The sequence below is a fragment of the Euprymna scolopes genome, chromosome 3 (genome assembly GCF_053919585.1).
Source record: "Euprymna scolopes isolate OS-2025 chromosome 3, ASM5391958v1, whole genome shotgun sequence".
In the NCBI taxonomy this organism is placed as follows: domain Eukaryota; kingdom Metazoa; phylum Mollusca; class Cephalopoda; order Sepiida; family Sepiolidae; genus Euprymna; species Euprymna scolopes.
Window position 1 is genome coordinate 98,059,980 of NC_136484.1, and position 7,404 is coordinate 98,067,383.

Consider the following 7,404-nt stretch of genomic DNA (forward strand, 5'->3'; position numbering starts at 1 on the left):
AATTTCTTCATTCACATATATTCGGATTGCTATTTTCATTTTTAATAGCGGGACCTGTGGAACTAGCACAGGATACTCATTCATATGTGATATATTAGTGTCGGTATTGTGTAGATGTTCAGCGTAAATGGAGACGCTGTAATATTATTGTACCTATTTACAATGCCTCCCCACGGGACAGAGTTAAACACCAGGGTCGTTTTTATAGCGTAGAGAAAAGGTACACAAATAAAAATTGTCTCAGTCGTGAAGGATTTCTCCTCCACTGAAAGAGAACGAGAAATGGAAGCGCCGCATCTGAAGAACAGATGGTATTTATTTGCTCCCCCACCGAGCAAATTAGGCACAAGGCCGATTTTTAATGTGAGGAGTAAAGGGAGGGGGAAGGGAAAAAGGGGACCAGCTCCCGAGAGGTGGGAAATGGGAGCTGGTTAATGGTCAGGCATGTGGGGTTGCCCCCACATCTGGTCTTTGCTAGTCATAGCTAGTCATAGCTTGCAGCATCTGAAGAACAGATGGTGTTTATTTGCTCCCCCACTGAGCAAATTAGGCACAAGGCCGTTTTTAATGTGAGGTAAAAACCAGCTCCCCTAAAAGTAGGCAAAAAGGGGGCACTCTGGTTACCAAAAATAATAATTGTCCCAGTATAAAGGGTTTCCCCTCCATTGACTGGTACAAATTATCTTAAGTGCAGCATCTGAAGAACAGATGGTATTTATTTGCTCCCCCACTGAGCAAATTAGGCACAAGGCCATTTTTAATGTGAGGTAAAAACCAGCTCCCCTAAAAGTAGGCAAAAAGGGGGCACTCTGGTTACCAAAAATAATAATTGTCCCAGTATAGAGGGTTTCCCCTCCATTGACTGGTACAAATTATCTTAAGTGCAGCATCTGAAGAACAGATGGTATTTATTTGCTCCCCCACTGAGCAAATTAGGCACAAGGCCGTTTTTAATGTGAGGTAAAAACCAGCTCCCCTTAAAGTAGGCAAAAAGGGGGCACTCTGGTTACCAAAAATAATAATTGTCCCAGTATAGAGGGTTTCCCCTCCATTGACTGGTACAAATTATCTTAAGTGCAGCATCTGAAGAACAGATACTACACTTTGATCTTGGCCAAAAGGCCAAAACTGCAAAAGTATTTATCCCAGCTAGCAGGGACGACCGGCGTAGCCCTGCGTAAAGTACGTTTAAGTATATTTTAATTTTTCAAGATTTCGGATATAGTATTGTAGAGTTAATGTTCTCTCTCTCTCTCATATATATATATATATATATATATATATATATATATATATATATATATATATATACAGTTGCAATTTCAAAAATTAAAAAAATATATATATATTCATACGATTTTGGTGTATCAGCTTTAATCGACACTGGAACGAAAGCTGAAATATTCTTGGTAAAATTATTTATTAATAAAAAATAGATGACTTAAGAGCCATCAGCTATAATTGAAACCGAAACCAAAACCAAATACTTATTAAGAATTGTTGGTTACAAGAAATGGAAGACCATAAAAAACGACAGTCACTCGGGTGTAAGCATGACACACCAAATACCACACACGCTATCCTATTAATATAAAGATTACTAACGTCAAAAAGCATATAGGAACAGATAGATAGCGATAAAGCGTAAAATGGGCATTTAAAATAAAATAATGACATGGAAACACTATTTAAATTAAAGTTGGTTTAGACTTTGATAATTTATGATTGAACTTCTTTCATTCATTTCCAGTGTTCATGTGCAGCTAAAAAGGTAATTTAAAAAAAAAAAACATCAACTGTTTTATAATTACGTGTCTACCAAATACGTTGCGGATAAAGTAAGTTAAATTCATACATAAAATACATTAGATATGTTTATTGGAGTTTAAAATATATTTCAAAGTTAACTACACAAATCTAAATGTAAGAGCCATTCTGATTGGGTTTAAGTAAAACCCTAAAAATTAACGTCGTTATACACACACCAACACACACACACATATATCAGTCGATTATTTTATTGTTGATATTTAACTGTTATATATAGTCTTCATTATTATTATTATTATTATTATTATTATTATTCTTTTTATTATTGTTATTATTCGTTGTTAGGAAGTCTTATTAAATGTGAGTCCTATTGAGTCTTATTAAGACAGATGTTGCGTTCTGTGTTCGTGTTATGAAGAGATTCATATATATATATATATATATATATATATATATATATATATAAAATGTTAATACTTAGAAGTGTAGAAGCTCTTTGAGTGAGGAGACAGTGTTGAGACTGTCTTAGTGTTCACATTGTAGATATGAGATGTAGAGAAATTGTGTATGTGAAGAAATTTTAAAACACAGGATATATAAGAAATATAATGACAATTTCACTTTACCTTTTGGTAGAATTACAACACAAAGATGACGTTTATAAAAACACATGATGGGTTTATTTCTTCTTCGACCGGTCGATGGTTTTCTTAGTCAAGAATTCAAAGTTTTACATTCTATGTTTCAAAGGTGACCGTCTTGCTTCCAGACGTTCGACTGTCCATCTCTCGACTCCAGACTGTCCCCGCTTAACTCTAAAGTTTCTAACTATATCGAGAACTTCCCATTTTCCGTGACGTCATACACACGTTAAAACATGTGTCTTCTTTCACGTGTTCTGGAAATGCGTGTCCAAAACGTTTTCCTTTGTTTACAAAAGGAATTTTAGCCTATATTTCCAGTAACCTATATTTCCAATATGTTAAAAAACATGTTTATTAAATTATCTTATAGTTGCATTCTTCAATTCAATTTCATAACAGAAATTACAAATGCCCATTCCTTTTCTTAAAACTATTTTATCTCTAAACTAAACAATGATTTGTTTTTACATTCCATTTTCTAATTCTCTCTCGTAATCTATTTCTAAACCTAAATTACGAGGTTCGAATTTCGTCTATTCTATTTCATTTTTACATTTAACTAAATCTCTATTTTTATACTTACATGAAAAGGGGACAGCCCTTATCATGTAACATAACGATCATTATTAAACATTCAATCAGTGAAGTAGTTTTCCCTTAGAAAGATCGCCCATACTATTTGGACGTAAACAAATAAATATATATTATTTATTTTTACTATAAAACAGTAATATACGTACACATGTTTCGCTGGTCTAACTCATCAGTCAATGAGGAGTTGTGAAACGGCGAAATGCGTGTACGTATATATATATATATATATATATATATATATATATATATATATTATATATATATGCAACTTTGTGAGTGTGTAAACTGGTTATTCATAGACTCCGAAACGGCTGAACAGGTTTTCTTTAAAATTTATAGAACTTAGTCTGGGAGTGATCTTAGTAATATTTTGTCTCAAAATACCCCCGATAATTACCGATAATCTGATAGAAATCATTATTATGATTTTTCCTCGGGAAAATCATTTTCCATGTCGTCGCTTAGCAACAATGATAGAACAACGGGCCGTGAAAATTCTACTGTGGATAAATTGATAGCATGCTTTTTTCTTTGCATGATGTGGTATGTAGGTTCAAACTCCGCATGTAAATTTCTTAATGTTTTTTTTTCGTTAATTTGAAAGAAGTTTACATAAAATACTTTTATTTAAAAAAACTGTAGGTTCCCTAGAGTGCAATGGAGAATAACCTATTTTGAACTAAGTTACTGCATGGAGGCATGTGAAGCTTCCTTTCGGGCGATTTCGCGGATTTCGATGACAAAAATATAGACGTGTGAAATATTCGTTGATCATCATTCAATCTCAGGCAATGTCGAGTCTCCCTGCTAAAATATGTTTCATATTTCTACTGAAAATATATGTTTAAGCAAAATGTTACCTACTTAAATAAATAACAATTTTAAACAATCCAAAAAATGTTACAAAGTTACCCCGGCCTGCTCCGTGTCGTGTTTGAAAAAAGAATTTTCATGGTTAAATACCCAATTTAGTCGACTTGTTCGACCATCGTCGTGTTTCTGTTGATCGAAGGAAGCCAGTGTCAACTATTGCCGACTTTAATTAAGCCATTAATCTCAGAGTACACGATTTTTTTACTATTGTGTTAAATCTGTTTAATGACTAAAATTAAGTTAGAATACAGTAATCGAAGAAACAAAAAACAATTAGAAAGCGAAATATATATTGTCCACCGGGTACATGTGATAGCTTTTTGAAATTAAGAAGCTATACATTCAAGATAAAATTCAATCATTATAATAAGGAGCAAAATAGTTCAAACAAAGACTTTCATTGCACTTTGTACAATAAGATATTTAAGACGCATGCATCGTTGAGAAAATACAATTTTAACAAATTTTACAAGAACTTTTAAAAGAGTTCCAACCCATCTTGGAAGGAAATTGATGAATACAAATGAGCTTTAGCCTTTCTTTAGAATAAATTAGCACTGATAAGTTATCAGTATGAGTGATTATTATATACATATGTATTATCTCGTAATTTTTTACAAATAAATTATTTTGAGTCAGTAGGGATTAATGGTGTAAAATTCGAGTAGCTAGCCGTATGCTTGACGCAAGTGATCATACGTAGCTTTTGCCGAGCAGAAAATATATCTATTACATGAGTTTTTCTTTAAAATAATCATTTAACGTTTTCGGATTGCTCTCGCGTCTTTTAAATTTATTGTACATGAGAGTCACTATTTATCATAACCCGAAAGCCACTCAAGGATAAGAGGTAATGAGTGTACACTCGTCACTGAAACAACAGCATAGTAATAGTTTGTGTTGAGAATGAGGTAGAAATGGATTATTTGGTGGGGTACTCAACAAGAACTAGTTTACATTCGACTTGTAGATGACCATATTGTAGTCAGCTGGAAAGTATACCATCAGAACAGAGTTCCACAAGCGTGCAGTTCTAAAATAGAAGCCTTGTTCATGGATTTTACGTTTAGATTCTGGCACACAGAGAGTAGGGGAAACTATTGATGGCCATTGTAGCTAGACGAGTGGTCTTGTAAACGTTGGTAAAGAGACCATCGATTGAAAATCAGATAAGCACTTTCTATGAAAAGAACAATATAGTAGGGACAGGTTCGCAACGCTTTCTTTTATGCATGGAAAGAGCTTGCAGGGAAGAGGAACGAGCATTACCTACTAGGTTTAGAAGTCGGTTCTGAATTTGTCAATGCGGGGTAATGTGTTTTGAAGAGCTCCCGCCCAAATATGGTAACAATACGCTATTTGAAGGCGTATTTGGCTCTTTAACATTTTCGGATTTCTCTCGCGTCTTGCATCATGAGTAAAATACCTTCTGGAGCGGTAAAATAGCGCAACTATTTTCCTGGTAACCTTAACAGCAGATTTTATATAAGTTTTCCATTTCAGGTCAGGAGTAAGGGTCAGATCCAGAAGTTTGTCAAAATATGGAGTCTTATTTTAGACGAGAAACATTCATATCAATTTTGGCTAAATGAAGACCAGGACGTTTATAGTAAATAAAAAACAACTTGGTTTTGAATGCGTTAAAATTAACCAGATATTTTTCTCCATTTCACTACATTCTAAGTAATGAGGAGAGAGACTCAAAGAGATCTTAGTCGTGGTTGGCCTATGACATGTTGCCAAAGATGGCAGTGTCATCTGTGTGTATGTCGACGAATGGACTTATGTTATTTGAGAGAGAAGTGTGGAGCCCAGGATATAACTTTGAGACATGACGGAATTGATACTTGAGCTTCAAACTTTGTCCCATTGACGTCTACTAGTATAAATTTATCATAAAGATATTTCCAGATATTCTGTAGCTGAAAATCTTGTGAAAGAGACCTTTCTGCCTTACTCTATGAAATATCTTTGATATGTCAAGAGATATCGCTATTGAGAAGAAAGCCCCGTCGATAAGTTCACCGATTCTATGGGAAATTACAGGCAATACATCAGCGGCAAATTTTGCTGGACGGAAACCATATTGATTGTCATTTTCTATTCACTTCAATTAAGCTGCTGTACTCTCACACATTCTCTAGGTGCAGAGTTCGAATTTACTAATGTGCGAGTTTACAAACGATTACTGTAACAAAACGTAACACTCCTCATCAGCTATTGGAAAGTTTACAACGTGGGTTCGATTGCTCAGATGGAATTGATACTGTGTAGTGTCTATCAAAGTGTAGATATATCAGTAGCAGAAACATCAAACACTAATAGTTATCAATGAATAAGAATTTGAGCAAATTTGGTGATATAATTTAACAATTCTTTATATTTTTTAAAGAATAACCCTTGTATTGAAAATGGGCTTCAAGCATGTTCTTTTTTGATTCCACGTATTTTGAGAGGTTAGGGTTATAGAGTACAGACCAAGCGAACTACGTATTTGCGACGGTTTGCAATGCCGAAATAATGGTAATTTAACACAGAAGCCAACAAACAACTATACGAAAAAAATAGTTATACAAGAAATAAATATTATCGTAGCCAATATAATGAATGTTATACCTACCGAGATGATTTGTTTTGGTTTTCAACTAGTTTTTATTGCTCTTTATTTAATCTCAAAAACTCAGTTTTTCCAAGCGGATTTAAAAAAAATGGCGGTATCTTCTTTGGAAGAAGCAAGACTAGTTTCGATTTTTTTGGTATTTTTTACGACAGTACCCAGCGTACTATAAACACCCCAGCCTCCTCGTGTTAAGAACGACTTTCGAGTTTGAGGTGTTTATTCTTAAAGCCGTTCTTAATTTAGAGAGGTTAGAGGTGTTTATTCCGAAAGCTGTTCTTGACATGGGAAGGCTGGGTGTGTTTATTCCTAAAGCCGTTCTTAACATGAGGAGGTTGGGGGTTTTATACTACTGCGGGTACTCTCGTAAAAATGTCAAATAAATTCAAACACCTGTAAACATTGAAATTCAAAACGAGGCTTCCTTCTTCAAAAAAAAAAAAAAAAAAAAAAAAAAAAAAAAAAAACGACGGGACTTTTTTTTTTTACAAATTCGCTCGGAAAACCTGATTTTGAGATTAAATGCAGAGCAATAAAAACAACTTGAAAACCAAAACAAATGAACCAGGTGGGTATTAAATTAACTTTTATTTGCTACTGTAATATTTATTTATTGTACATATTTATTTTTCGAACAGTTTTTTTGTTGGCTTCTCTGTTATATACCAAAATAATTTAGAGAATACCCGAAAAAGCTATAAAATCACAAACGTAAATCCCCGATTTAAAACGGGAGTAATTTCATAAAATTTGGTGTTTATAATAATGTGGCGTAGCTTCGCTTACAGCTATGTGCCACATTTCCATTATAAAGTAGATGATAGATTATTAAGTCAATACGCGATAAATAAATAAATTATACAACTCAACTTACAACGCATTTGTCAGTTTTGTTCGTCACGGACG

The 7,404-nt window shown here is 33.8% G+C and overlaps 1 pseudogene; it reads right to left on the minus strand.

Moving 5' to 3' along the window:
- Positions 1 to 966: 966 nt before the first annotated feature.
- LOC145265432 (U2 spliceosomal RNA) lies at positions 967 to 1,135 on the minus strand (annotated as a pseudogene).
- Positions 1,136 to 7,404: the final 6,269 nt, after the last annotated feature.